At 45.3% G+C, this 15492-nt stretch overlaps 1 protein-coding gene across 7 annotated transcripts in view; it reads right to left on the bottom strand.

Annotated features, from left to right (window-relative positions):
- The window catches only part of Kcns3 (potassium voltage-gated channel modifier subfamily S member 3), a 47333-nt gene that overhangs the window by 13388 nt on the left and 18453 nt on the right, over window positions 1–15492 (bottom strand). For 5 of the 7 annotated variants that reach the window (XM_052745902.1, XM_052745901.1, XM_052745907.1 and 2 more), the window contains exon 2: window positions 3328–3516. The gene's annotated coding sequence lies outside the window, so the exon portion shown is untranslated. Of the gene's footprint in view, window positions 1–3327; window positions 3517–13002; window positions 13107–15492 lie in introns of all 7 variants that reach the window. The other 2 variants (XM_052745906.1, XM_052745904.1) reach the window with 1 other exon arrangement.

Raw genomic sequence — 15492 nt, 5'->3', positions numbered from 1 at the left:
GTCACTTGGGGCTGAAAGGAGGGAAGAGAACTGGCATTGCTAATGGGTATAGATTTCTTTTAGGAGTGATAAGAATATTTTAGAATAAGAGAGCTATACAACCTTTTGAATATAGTAAAAACAGAACTATACTTTTTAAAGAGCAAATTTTGTTATATGAAATATATTTCAGTAAAACTGCTTTTAATAAGTTTCACCTAATGAATGAAGAATTGATAGGTCTTATTGGTCAGTACCTTATAATGAAAGACCTAGGAATTCTGTTGGTCCAATAATCTTATCTTTATCCTTAGACCCAAAGGTAAGTGTGGCTGCTACCCCTCATCAAGGGAGCCTCTCTTTACAGCAACTGGAGACCATCACAGGAAACCACTGCTAGAGACAATGAAAAGATGCACATCATGGGGATCCCAGTCCTAATACACCACACTCCTACATCTATGGCTGGGGGAACGTTGTGGAAGATGGGGTGGAAAGACTGTAAGAGCCAGAACACCAGGAGGGCTGCTGTGGAAAAGCCTCTCCTAGAAATGGCTGCATAAGAAGGACTGGAACAATGGCAATATCAGTGGACTTGTTAACATGGACAAGGGGAATTTTATGGGATCCTTTCCCTAGACAAAGAACTACAGGCAACTAATGTCTGCTGGGAAGAGGAGAATTAACTTCTCCCAGGGATGAGCCCTTTGTTGGTTGTCCAATGCAGAGTGGTCAGCCTTGAAACTGTATACACACCAACAATAAAAATGGACTCAGCAGGTTGTGTGTGTGTGTGCATCTGAGCTTATACACACACGCGCGTGCACGCGCGCGCACACACACACATATGTATATGTATATAATAATAATCAAAGAGAAAGAAGTTATCAACTCAAGGGTGGCAGGGGGAACATGGGAGGGATACAAGGGAGGATAGTTGGGAAGGGCTAGAGGGTGGAAAAGAAGGCGCAAAATGATTTAATGATATAACTCTATTTCTATTGAAACTTTTTAAAGACCCAGACAGTGATCATTAACGACTGCCAGATAATAAATCAAAGAGATATTTCCTAACATAGATCAGAGTTACATCGTCTGTCCCCTTAGCAATGCCCAATGTAACAAGAGACACAAGGTAAAACATCTCCTGATGGATGTCTATAAACAGTCCCACAGACCTAAATTTCATTGAACCTGGTCTAGATTTAACTCCCAATTAAAATAAAATAAGAGATTTCAGAATAACACATTCAGTGACATGCTAGTAGCAAAATTGAGACTCTAGGAACCCACACACACACAAAAATATGACATAGATCATTAAGAGAAGCAAAAAACAGAATCAGTCTACACATTTTGTATGGATCTTGGTTCTAACAAATCAAATGCATATATGCATATTGTTGCATTATAGATTTATCTGCATTGTATTTGCATATGTATTATATCTGCAGTACACATGTATGTAAACAGGCACGTCAAGTAGCAATTAGATGTGTGATATTATAAAAGACAGCTAACTCTCCAATGCCCTAATGGTATTCCAAATATACACTACCATACTTATAGATAATCTCATACAGCATTTGGGATTGATTTCTAAAAACGGATATGGAAGACAATAACGTTATAACCATCCCCACCACCAGAAAACAAAAACTCCACAATGGAATCAGACCTAGAAAAACAATTAGCTTACCATACTCTTTCATAACTTGTACCCATTACCGTAATATTCAGCCTTTCTTGTTTTCTTTCCTTCATGTTTCCTCGTACCCACTTGTGTACTTGTTTACGTATATACATACACTAGTACCTAGAGTCTGCACATGAAAATCACTTCTCCACCTGAGCCGTCTTGCATGGACCGACACTCATACAGACGTCTGTAACAGTAGAGTTCTGACACGTCAGGGAAGGAGTTCTAGAGAATTTGAATGTACTGGGTCAAGCTCATAGTTCCCTCCTCCCGGACTCTTGCTCTGTTCCACTTCAACAGCCCTTTGTGTCCACTTTATATCAGCATTTGTCACACGGTAGTGTCGAGCTTTCTGTACTTGATCCTTACTCTGCACAAATAAGGAATGTCTAGCCCATCTGTAGCATTCATCTGTCCTCTCTACACTATAGCTCTTTTGTTAATGACCTGTCCTTGTCTGGTAAAAGACACTCATTTTTATTTGAAAGAATTAGCAAATGCTATTGCTGTTCTCGGAAAAAGAAAAAAAAAGTGATAGCAGATCTAGACCAGGCATGGCAAAATTCAGTGCCTCCGATGGCCAAATGGTGAAGTCAGGCAAGTAAAGGGGCAGGGTTGGAGAGATGGCTCAGCTGTTTAGAGCACTGACTGTTCTTCCAGAGGTCCTGAGTTCAATTCCCAGCAACCACATGGTGGCTCACAACCATCTGTAATGAGATACGGTGCCCTCTTCTGGCCTGCAGGAATATATGCAGACAGAACACTGTATATATAATAAATCTTTAAAAAAATAATAATAAAGGGACAGTTGGGGGACTGAAAGGACTTCTCCACAGTTAAACAGGGAGAGACTCCACAGCACTTCAGTACTTTGGGGGATAAAGGATAGACTTATCAGTGTTCGCGGAGAAACAACACTCTGATTTATATGTAGGAGATCTGAGCTGAAGCACTGGGCTTTAAACATTATACGGCTCCAGAGAAATGCGCTTCTGGGCACACTGTGCCCTGAGCCAGACAGCTGACAATTCCAGTTCTGTGGCATCCATGTTAAGCTGGACATAAAAGGACTCCTACTGCAAGAGCAGCGGTGAACTTTCTTCAAGTCTGAACTGCAAATGTTTAAAAAAAAAAAAAAGAAAGAAAGAAAGAAAAGAAAAAAGAAAAGCGGAGAGAAGGGGGAAGGAATGTGTATAACCCACTAACTTGCACTTTTTTTTTTTTTTTCTGATGTAAGACACTGAGGCAGGGCCTCATCCAGGCCACACTGACGTCTGACTCACTAAACACCCAGGGATAACTGAACTTCTCACCTTCTTGCCTCTGTTCTCAAGTGCTGGGAGCACAGGAGTGTGCCGCCATGCCCGATTTTTATGCTGTGCTGGGGATCAAACCCAGGGCTTCCATGAATGCTAGGCAAGCACCTTAAGCTACCTCCAAAACTTTTTAAAGCTGGCTTGTGGTATGACCACAAGCTGATCTAACCTTCCCAGGCCTATACCCTGCTTGTTTCAACTGCCCATCAGATTTTACCCTGAGAAGAACGCCCCCATCTGTTGATGTCCTCTTTTTCACTATAATGTAAAATACTTTCCTCTTCCTCTGATGACAACAACTGTCAAAGAGACTGATACAGAAAGACAACTCACCCTCGTGGTGGCGATGTCACACACTCTGCCCTCATCCTGCACAGTGGAACGTCCATCATCATCCAAGAAGCTTCTCCCGTCTTCCCTGGCTGGAGTATGGGGTGCACACAGGCATTTAGCGACTCAAAGGAGAAGAATGTGGTCCTCTGGTCACACAAGCCAAAGCAGATGCTGGGAAGTCAAGCCCACCTGCAGAGGAAAGCACCAGGAAGCTGTCACTCCAAGGTGGAAACAAAACCAAGACATTTCATCACCAACTCAGTGCTCCCGGCACGTTTTCCTGATGAGACACAAACCTTCAAGCCCCATGGAACTTTGGTGGAGGAACTGGCCTTTTCCCACGATGGAACCATCGCTCCCCCTGAACTCATAGATAAAACTAAGGACTCCTAGAACTTGACTACAGCGGAACATCTGGAGCATCACATCTGTCACAGGCCGTGAAACATCCTAGATAAACTGGGCACTGGAGTTTGGGTCTCACTCACTTCCCACACAGCTGCTTATAAGAGAGTTATTCTCCTAGCCGATCCATTGAGGATATGCTATAAAGTTCGAAATGAATATACTTCAATCCATTTCGGAGGCAAATTTATAGGGGTTACTGCTCTAATAGAATTAATTCCACGGCTACAGTTTGAAATCAATAGATTTCAAGGGCTGGCCAAATTCAATTCCTCTTTATTTGTACATTGCTATATGTCACAGATCAGAGATGATTTTGGATCCTAATGCAGAGTTCCCCACAAACATGAGAATGTTCCTGCATGGACTAGGGGGTTAGGTTTATGTCAAAACAAACAAAAGATAACACTGTGCGCTCTCTCTCTCTCTCTCTCTCTCTCTCTCTCTCTCTCTCTCTCTCTCTCTCTCTCAAGTTAAAAAAAGCAAAAAAAAAAAAAATCCCAACCAAGTAAGTCTTGCCTCATGTTGACATATTCCTATAGGTCCATGCTGGCATTCAAACATCTATCCCTCTATTTTTACTTATTTTTTCATGTTTTCCAATCAACACCAGCCAAAAGGAGGAGGGGGTAGTGATGGAGAAGAAGAAAATATTGATGTTGAACAGAAGACAGGCAGGAAGTGTCTGTGGCTACACCAGTCATTAAGCGAACACTCAGTGTGGTTGAAGATCTTCTAAGGCCCTGGGACCTCACATAGCACACAGCAGCTACTCCAACACCCCAAGAGCTCACAAGCCCTAACCCAAGCAAACATGTGAAAACAAACATGTCTGAACAATGTCCTGGGGTCAGTGCAGGCAGAGCCAGGGAGGAACATGGTGTACAAGTTGGCCCCAACAGGGACAGAGCACATCCTGACACTCTGTGGGGGTAAATTTCCACTCCTAACAGACGGTCATGAGAATGATCCAGAAGGGACATGAGGTTCCATGCAAGCTCAACATCTCAGGTGAGTGGAACTCTTGATAGAAAAGCAGAGAAGTCTCTTTATAAGGATGAAGAACAGGATTTCAGACATTAAAGGCTCCTGTGTCCTCCTCCGGCCCCTCAGTCTCCGATTCTTCCTCTCCCTCCTCCTCTTCAGTGCCTCCCAGCAGTACCTTAGACATTCGCCTCCCGAGCACAGGCAGAAATGCTACAGTGCCTCTAATCTTTCCTCTCAGATACCTTTCAAACTGCAACATCCTTTAAGAGAAAGTTAACCGGGAGATAATTAAGCCCGAACAGCTTTGGTATCGCTATGCTCATTACTGAAGGAAGAAAATAAAGAGTACTGAGTACTGAAGTTCATTGCTTTGGCTCAGCACAGAAGGGTCAGGGCTGACCCAGGGACATAGACATGGTGAGGATACACGCAAGTGTGTCCTCTAAACACAAAACTGTACTCAGGGAGGCCTGCAGTCGCTGTGTCATGAATAAATGACAACCCAAACAGCCACTTCCTCCCTGCCACCTAAACTCAAAATTCCTGAGCCTTACTAGATTTTTCCATCACCTTGACCACTGTCGAATGGTGGGAACTAGGAAGATGGCCCAGTGGGTAAAGTCGCTTCCGTCAAAAGCCTGAGGACCTGAGTTTGATCTCTAGAGACCACATAAAAATGCAGGATGTGGCATCACATCTTTGTAGTCCCAGCAGGCTGAGATGGGAAGATCCCTGGGGACCAATGGCCCGCCAGCCAATAAGAGACTCTGCCTCAAAAGAAGTAGACTGCATTGGTCAGATGATACCCCAAGTGGTCTTCCTGCCTACACACACATACACACACACACACACACACACACACACACACACACACACACACACACACGTGTGCACGCATTAACCCTTTGATTTCCAAAACAAGTATAATACCAGTCAATAGTAGTTACGAATTTATACCAATCCATACCACTGCAAGATCATTTGTGTTCTAAATAAACCCAACAAAAAAATGATAACTAGCATTTTCTGGATCCCCCACACCATGCTAGGTACATTTGTATGACTTTTACAAACATCTCCGCAACCTTCAACCACGGAGTATGCCAGGTATTATTCTCAATTCAGAGGTGGGATACCCAGACCCAAAGATGCTATCTGCCCACAGTTCCACACCCAAGAAGTTGCAGGACCAAGGCTCATCTCACTTACTGCGAAAATGAAAGTTATCTAGTTTTATCATCAGGGAAGGTTGAGGAAGGACTGGGGGACGTGAGACAAACATCACCCAAAGCATCAGACTTAGGAGAAGGAAGTGTGGACATCCAAAGTGTTCTCCTCTTCCTGTTTCACAGCCCCATCCGATGTTCGTTTCTACATGTGCCTACCAAGGTCGTCAGGGTTGATCGGTTCAAACAGAGGGATCGTCAGTAGTAGTGTAGCACCGAACAGGTTTCTGACTTTGTGATTCAGCTTAATCCTGGCAGAAACTCACCACACTCCCTCAAGGCCTTCGTCTCTCTGCAGAATTCCTCTTTTTGCAATAACTGAATTATCTTCGCCAGTTCCTCCAGCCTGGCTATCTTTCCTGGTGAGTTCACCATGGCGTTCAAAAAACGTACACAATGACAGCCTCCATCATTGAGGGAAAAGGTGAAGAGTAAGTGAGGTAGCAGATGCTTCCATCATCCAGACACCTGACGTTCAATCTTGGAACCGAGGCCGGGGGAAAGGAAATGGATTGCTAACAGTGCACAGGAATGGCTACGGCTTCCCTGACCCTTGCAATCAATATGGGGTGATCTTTAAAACTGTAAAATTGTACCGGGTAAATCAAAGAAGCTCCTCCTAATGGCATTACAGTCCTGGCCTGTGTCCTCTGTACCCGCACACAATTCTGTATGTCCCCATCACTGTCACACCACGTTCTTCTGAAGTGTTATCTAGACGGAGGACACTGCCACTTAGGTACAGGGTCCCACTAGCCATCTTCGTATTAATTATCGCTGTCATACAGTGGTGCTTCACAAGTTTTTGTTCAAACCGATTTCCCTCTCCCAAGCCAACAAAATTAAAGAGTAAATGAGAGGGGGGAAAAATCGATATAGGTAATGAAGGGCAGCTGGTCAGGGGCAGAGGAGGAAACTGGGAAGGACCAAGCGGCTGCCAAGACCTATCCCAGCACAGGAAACGCAAATGAAATCATCTTATCCCGGGCAGTCAGCCCATCTTAAGTCAGCATCTTAAGGCCAGATCAAAGGTCAAAGGTCAAGCCCTCAGAGGTTTTTTTTTTTTTTTTTTTTGGTTTTTCGAGACAGGGTTTCTCTGTGTAGCTTTGCGCCTTTCCTGGAACTCGCTTTGGAGACCAGGCTGGCCTCGAACTCACAGAGATCCACCTGGCTCTGCCTCCCGAGTGCTGGGATTAAAGGCTTGCGCCACCACCGCCCGGCATGGTTCCGTATTCTTAAACACTCCCAAAACCTCCCTTGCACTGACTCCAGGCTCCAAGGAGGCACTTCCTCGTAACTAGAGAGCCAGGCACCTTGCCAACAAGTAACACATCTCTACCCTTGTGATTTATCAATGCATAGAACTTAGTAAAGTGGAAAGAGGCTTATTTACAGATTCCTGCGAGTTTTGATGTAAGTCTGTGTCTTAGGGTTTCTGTTGCTGTGATTAAATATCATGACTGTGAGCAATTCAGAGAGGAGAGGGTTTATTTGGCTTACACTTCCACATCATAATCTATCACTACAGGAAGTCAGGACAGGAACTCAAACAGAGCAGGAACCTGGAGACAGGAGCTGATGCAGAGGCCATGGAGGGGTGCTGCTTACTGGCTTGCTCCTCATGGCTTGTTCAGACTGCTTTCTTTCTTTTTTTTTGTTTTGTTTTTTTGTTTGTTTGTTTGTTTTGTTTTGTTTTTTGAGACAGGGTTTCTCTGTAGTTTTGGTGCTTGTCCTGGATCTCGCTCTGTAGACTAGGCTGGCCTTGAACTCACATCCGCCTGACTCTGCCTCCCGAGTGCTGGGATTAAAGGTATGCACCACCACCGTCTGGCTTTCAGCCTGCTTTCTTAAAGAACCCAGGACCACCTGCTCAGAGATGGCACCACCCACAGAGGACTGGGCCCTCCCCCATCAATCACTAATTAAGAAAATGCCCCGCAGCTGGATCTTATGGAGGCATTTTCATTTTTCCTCGTTTCAGAGGACTCTAGCTTATGCCAAGTTAATATAAAACTAGCCAGCAAAGTTTGATCCGTTTTTTGATACCAGGAAATGAGTTTCTGAAGTTACACAGCTGACCTCAATCTGTGATGAGAACCTGGGAAATGGTACCTACTCCTGGTCCCGACAACTTCCCTGGAGATATCTTGATCTTACAAACTTCCACAGTAGACGTCTCCACCTTGGAACTGCTGCGCTACAGGGCAGGGTGATTGCTTCTTTGGGAGTGCCCCACAGATTTTGGGGTATTTAGTGGTATCAATAGGCCCCAGCAACTATGTACCAAGGTTATGACAATCAGAGATCTCTCCAGAGCTGGCAAGATATTTATAGTAGCAAAAGGCATTTGTCATCAAGGCCAAAGACCTGAGTTCAATTCCTGGCGACCACACAAGAAGGAGAGAACCAATTCCCACAAGTTGTCCTCTGACCACAAGCACACCATGGCATATGCATGTACACACACACACACACACACACACACACACACACACACACACACACACAAATAAATAAATAAATTAGTTTTTAAAAACCCAATAAGAGATTCTTTTAAATGTCTTCAGCCCCTGTCAAGTGTTCGGGTTAGGAAGCAAAATTATCTCTAGTTGAGACCAGAGTTCTGCAAATGAAATACAGGTTCAGACCCCTGTTTGCAGCTGAGCATGCAGTGATGCTTCCCTGAGGACATGATCCAAGGATTGTCCTCCAATACTTATTCCTTTAGAATCAGTCACATCATTTCATACCATGATGTCAGTCAACAAAAACCTTAAAAATAAGGAAAGATAAGAGCAACATTAGGGGCTGGGAAGATGGCCTTAGTAGGTAAAGTACTTGCCACACAAGCATGAGGGCCTAGGTTTGGACCCCAAACATGCACATAAAAGCCAGTCATGAATGACATATACCTATAATCCCAGCCATGGGGAGGCAGAGACAGGCAGATCCCTGGAGATCACAGGCCAGCCAGCCTAGCCAAATAGGTGAGTTCCAGGTTCCGTGAGAGACCCAATCTCAAAAAACTAAGGTGATAACACAACCAGGATCTGAACTGATGTCCATGGCTCCTGCTACTACTGAGGGCTGTGTGGATACCCGGGTCTGGTCAGTCACCTGAGACCATGTTGGTGTCACAGGGTCATGCTGCTGCTGATGGAGCCATACTGATCTGGGTGGCCAGCACTGCCACTAGAGCCATGGTGACATCCTGGCCTGAGCTGCAGCCAAGGGCTCTGTGTGTGCCTGTGGTCCTGCGCAGCTGCATCTGTGTCGATCTCCATTGCCCATGTTACTACGGAGGACCATAGGAACCATGCATGTTGAAATCTGAGGGTCCTGCTGACCTGGCATTGCCCTTCAATGGCCCTGGAAACTAAGCCCTGCCCCTCACTGGCCATTGCAGCTGAAGAGCTGGCCCCACCCCTCACCACAGGAGCAGGAGAGCTGGCTATGATGGATGCCACACTTGTAGAAGAGCTAGCTCCGCCTCTCACTTGGGAAGGGGGTGCAGTCCCAGCAGCCTGGAATGACCCAATTAGCTATCACCCAGACCCACATCCAGGACTTTGACCTTCGGGAGCACATGAAGGGACTGGCCCTGTGGAACCACAGCTACAGGATCTCCACAACTCGGGGCAACAGCAGGCTGTCTGAGAGGAGTTCTGTGAGGATCCATTATTGATGGTGTACCAGAAGCCAGAGGCCTTGAACCTGATCAACAATACATTACACAATTAACATTTGCAAGTAAAGCTGAGTGAACAGCAGGGTATACTGCATGACACACCACAACTCCCAGTGCCGCTAAGACAGTGAAGAGGTGTAGGAAAGGTAGTTAAGATGGAGTAAAGTGTGTTTGTCTGGTTGGTTGGTTTTGCTTTTAATTAAATTTTTTATTTTCTTTGTGGGGGATGCTATGGGGGTAAAGGGAGGATATGGAGGGACTGGGAAAATGAGGAGGATTGGAGTGCATGATGTGAAATTCCCCAATAAAGAAATGATGTTTAAAAAAATAATAAGGTGGTGAATGGTTAAGAATAACATCTAACATTGGCTTCCACCCTCTGTCACGTATTCATACAAATGCTCGTGCACCCACACTCAAGCATATATGTATACATGTGCATACACACATACACACACACACACACACACACACACACACACACACACGAATGCACATACACATAGCAAACATACACATGCACAAAGCAAATCTAACCTTTTCTTAACTATCAAAGTATGTGTCACGTGACTTGAGTATAAGGATAGAGGTTCTTCCCTATGATAATCTGTCTTGTGTTTCCTAAGACGACATACCATGCACATATATTCGTGTGGCTTCATGTTTATAATCTGCTTTCTGCAATAATACTGCTCCTACTGAATACACCCACGCCTGGCCAAAGCTCTCACCCTGTAGAAACTCAATGAATATCTTGGAGGAGAAAAAAATGCAAATGCATGTCAGTTTTGTGGCCTTGCCACTACCCATCAATCTCACATACCAATTTTTAATAAAACCTGAGGGTAACAAAATTATAGGAATAATAATGGAAGATGAAATTCCATCCTGCCTGTGTCTTGCTTAACTAATGAGAATTTTCATCCAGTGTTTTGCTCCAATAATATTAAAATATCACAATCAGGCTTCCATAATTGGATTTACTGTGCTAGGAGAATTGTACTGATATTTAAATCCTATAATCCAAAGCCATCAGAAGAATACACCTTCCAGTCGATGCTGACGGTGGATTACCATTAATAACCCTGAACTACATACTTCCTGCAAATTATCAAATTTCAACAAGTACTTTAATACAAAAAAAAAATCCTTGAATTCACATGATTTTTTTTTAAAACTTCAATCAGCCCCAGAAGGAAAATGAAAGCTTCTCAGGTTCTAATATATGCAAGGATTAAAAATAAATTTATAGACGTTCTGGTTTTCAGTGAGTAGCCTGGTTAGTGCTTCCTAAAGTGAAGTCTCTAAATTGTACTTGAGAGAGCAGTCAAAGTTCTGTTTCTCTCTCGAGTACCTGGAAAGAGTAGATATGAGAGCATCTCCATCAGTCCCCAAGGCCTGGAGCATGTGTAACTAAACACCGCCTTCCCCTCCTCGGGTTCTGTTTCCAGACAACCTCCCCTGTGGGATAGAAGAGCAGCAGGCACACAGCTGAGTCACCTTCCCAAGACAACCTGTGACAGAAAAGCAGAGACAAGCAGGCCAGAAGCTGCCTGGGGAGGTATGCCCACATAGATAAGAGCATCACACAGTCACTGACCCCAGTCAGTCACCGCTGAGTATTAACAGGGCTCTCAAGTCACTCGGAGTGATCCACGTGACTGCCACCCTTCCACCAGCCCCAGGAAGGAACTCTCCTAGCTTGATGTAATCAACCTTGCCCAGGGTGACTGAAAAAAAAAAAAAAAAAAAGGTTCCCACTGCAGGCAGGAAGGTAAAATGGCCCATTTTGGGGGGCTGAGATCTTGGACAGCCTTATCTCTCTCCCTTTCCGTGATATGAATGACAAGCGACTGCGCTGAAGCTCTGATGAACAGAGGAAGGAAAAGCCAACGGCTTCTCGGGATGCAGAGGAACGGTTTCACACAAAGGTGATAGCAGTGTGTAAACCGGTCCTAGGAAAACCTTTCCTGAGGGCATCGTAGCCACAAGGCCCACCGTTCACATTTCCACAGTATCCTAAGGAAATAAATTATAAAAAGTCTTAAAGACGCATGCAAGAAGATGTCCAATGCATCATTAATTATTCACAAGTTTGTACCAAGAGCCACCAAACGGGGAGACCCTATACATCCTAGAGGTAGCCACAGAGTGGCGCTCTCTGCACCAGTGAAACTCACCGGGAGAAGCAGAGCAGCAGCCTCTGGGATCAGGTGGGCCCTGCTCGCTGGCCTTCCATTCTGGGCTCATTTACTCTCTATCACGTTCCTATCTTGGTTTTGAGTTTCAGCTTCTTAGTTTCCTAAAACAGGATCTCAATATCTAACCCTGGCTGGTCTTCAGCCCACTCTGAATTCCAGTCTGGCCTTGAACTTATAATGTTCCTACCTCAACCTCCCAAATACTGGCATTATAGGCATATGCGCACCAAGACACGCGGCCTCTGAACAGTGGGATTTCTGCATTCGTTTTACAGGTGGGGAAACTGGTGAACCAAGAAACAACTGAGTCAGTGACTACTTAAGGAAGAAAAAGGAGGAGGGGTGGTGGTGGCGGCGGCGGCGGCGGCGGCGGCGGCGGCGGCGGCGGGGGCGGCGGGGGCGGCGCACGCCTTTAATCCCAGAACTCAGGAGGCAGATGGATCTCTGTGAGTTCAAGGCCAGCCTGGTCTACAGAGCGAGATCCAGGACAGGCATCAAAACTAGACTGAGAAACCCTGTCTCAAAAAACAAAAAAGAAAAAAAGGTCTCATAAAGGTTGAGGCTGGCCTTTAAACTCACTGTCTAGCTTCCAACTTCGGATCCTCCTGACCTGCACTAGAGTGTCGATGTTCCAGACATGCACCACCATACCCCGGCTTATCACACACTGAGCACTGAACCCAGGGCCGGCGCTTGCTAGGAAGTCACTCTACCAATAGAGCTAAAAAACCAGCCCAAGAGTCAACAACTACTCCATCATGTCTCCGCGATTTGAACTCAAGCAATGCTCTAAAGTCATTCTCCTAACCACTAATACAATAGGCCTGGTCTGAAACGTCAGGCGATGATGCACTGCATGGCATGGTCCTGCTTGTAAAATATGCCTGAGTTGATAATAGAGTGAAAAAAAAAGATCTGTAATAACATACACCAACATGACGTGTGCATTTTTTCTGTGTGATAGAATTACGCGTGACTCTCGCTTTCGACTCTGCATTTGTCAATGTTGTGTAAATTTCTTGAAGTGTGTTAAGTCTTAGAAAATACTTAGGAGACAGTTATATCAACATGGAAAGATAAAAGTGCACAAGCAGCCTGGGTCGGCAGTTGAGCAGGAAGGGAAAGAGACCCAGACATGAGAGGGATTTACAGCAGGAAGGGAACTTACAGGCTCGCCTGTGGTGGAATCATCAGCTGGGGGTGTCCCTGTGTCCTGAGGCAAAATCTCGAGCTGCCTTAATTCACTGAAAGCTGCTTGACCCCAGGGGCTACCTGGGAAGACAGAGAGCAAAAGGCAATGTGAAGAGCTTGCCCTGGGAGCTCATAGGAGAAAATTACGAAGAAAACAGGTAAATAGGAACTGCCGTAGAAGGTAGGTGCCTGTCAGTTCAGAGGGGGTGAGAGCGTTGGAGCCAAACCTTGAGGGGTACAGCAGATGTGATCACAGGACACAGGATAGAAGGCAGTTCCAAATAGAGGAGGAAGCTTATGCCAAATAAGGGCAGAGGAAATCCTGCGGTGGGTATGAAGAGCAGGAAAGCATGGGGTTGAACCACAGCAGAGCCATGAACTCGAGACACTGACACAGTTTTTCTTCTTAAAATGTTCAAAGATCTCCACCCCTGTGTGGGTCACCCCTTTCTTGAGCTAGGGTGACCCAGCGAGAAGGAACTGGGTTACCTGTAGCATACAGACTCCCTTGAAACAAGGAGTCCACAATGCAGACCTCCAGAAATTTTTATAAGAAACTTGTTCCATAAGAAACAAGTCAGGCCGGGCGGTGGTGGCGCACGCCTTTAATCCCAGCACTCGGGAGGCAGAGCCAGGCGGATCTCTGTGAGTTCGAGGCCAGCCTGAGCTACCAAGTGAGTTCCAGGAAAGGCGCAAAGCTACACAGAGAAACCCTGTCTCGAAAAACCAAAAAAAATAAAAATAAAAAAAAAAGAAACAAGTCAGGGGGCGGTGGTGGCGCACGCCTTTAATCCCAGCACTCGGGAGGCAGAGGCAGGCAGGATCTCTGTGAGTTCGAGGCCAGCCTGGTCTACAGCGCGAGATCCAGGAAAGGCGCAAAGCTACACAGAGAAACCCTGTCTCGAAAAACCCAAAAAAAAAAAAAAAGAAACAAGTCAGGCCGGGCGGTGGTGGCGCACGCCTTTAATCCCAGCACTCGGGAGGCAGAGCCAGGCGGATCTCTGTGAGTTCGAGGCCAGCCTGGTCTACAGAGCGAGTTCCAGGAAAAGGCGCAAAGCTACACAGAGAAACCCTGTCTCGAAAAACCAAAAAAAAAAAAAAAAAAAAAAGAAACAAGTCAGAAATGGCAAAAAAAAAAAATCTCCAGGCATAAGTGCTGTTCCTTAGATGTCTAGAACGGAAAGTGCCCTTGGGCACCTCAGTCCACAGGAATTCCTGGGAGCTGAGATGGCCAATAGCGAATTCTAGGAGAGTCATCAAAAATGCATGCAGGAACAAAAACATGAACTAGTTTCAGTAATCCATTCCTCTTTTCATAGTCTCCTCTCTCCACAAAAGGCAGCACATGGGCCTGCAGAGGAATCTTCGAAGGGGTGTACCCTGACTTTTACTAACACCAACTGAAACTGAGCGATTCCTTCCATTAAAACAGGGTTGGGGTAGCATCAACAATATGGCGCCTGCAAAGATAGATGTTTCGGACTCCACGAAATACCTCTTAGGCTCATAATTACTTTGAATTCACAGTCATTACATACCGACTCCTACGTCTTCTATAATGATTTCATAAAGAAGCACATATGTGACTTAATCATAAATTGGTTTTAGTATTTTGATAATAAACGCATTTCAGTAGGGCCACGAGTCCTTTACGCCCTGTGGATTTTCTGTTTCGCGTTTTAAAACACTGTTCCGGAAAATGGTCCATGGCTTCTCTGGTGGCCACAAGGGCCCATGGCACAAAAAAAGGGTTTGTGAACTCCTTGACTCTGATGAGTAAGTCACATCTTCCTGCTCTTGTGTCAACCTCCATTGGCTCCCATCTTAGAATTAAAGCCAAAGTTCCCTCTGCTGTTCTCTTTGTTTGCTTAGCTCCTCCAGCTTTTACCCACAAGCCTCTTCCTGATCATCCTTATTCACACCAGTGAGGTGTTTGCCTGCCTCGGGGCCTTTGCACTAGCTGGTCTCTTCCCAGAATGCTCTAGTCACAGTTGCAGTCTAGGCTTGCTTCCTTACTTCCTTCAGGTCGATAGTTCAATGATGTGACCTTGGTGAGACTTCTTCAGCTCATCCTATCTAAAATCTCACTACCTAGCGCTGGAGAAATGGCCAAGGGTTAAGGGCACCGGCTGCTCTTCCAGAGGACCCGGTTTCATTCCTAGCACCCACAGGGCAGCTCACAACTATCTGTAACTCCAGCTCCAGGGGTTCCAATGCCCTCTTCTGGTGTCCTTGGGCACCAGGCACATACCTGATAGACAGACGCACATGCACGCAAGACACCCATACACACATATACACACACACACAAAAAAAAAAATTAAGTGAAAAAAAATAGATAAATAAATAAAAATAAAATAAAGCATCAGTATCTCCTCAAACTCCCATTTCTCTCCCTGGCTTATTTTTAATCATTAACATTTGTCAGTCCTTAAAATATACTTAGAAATCAGGCTGGCTCGATGGC

This window comes from Peromyscus californicus, unplaced genomic scaffold (assembly GCF_007827085.1).
Source record: "Peromyscus californicus insignis strain IS unplaced genomic scaffold, ASM782708v3 Scaffold_1__1_contigs__length_55948999, whole genome shotgun sequence".
Taxonomy (NCBI): domain Eukaryota; kingdom Metazoa; phylum Chordata; class Mammalia; order Rodentia; family Cricetidae; genus Peromyscus; species Peromyscus californicus.
This window is presented reverse-complemented; position numbering and strand designations above follow the sequence as displayed.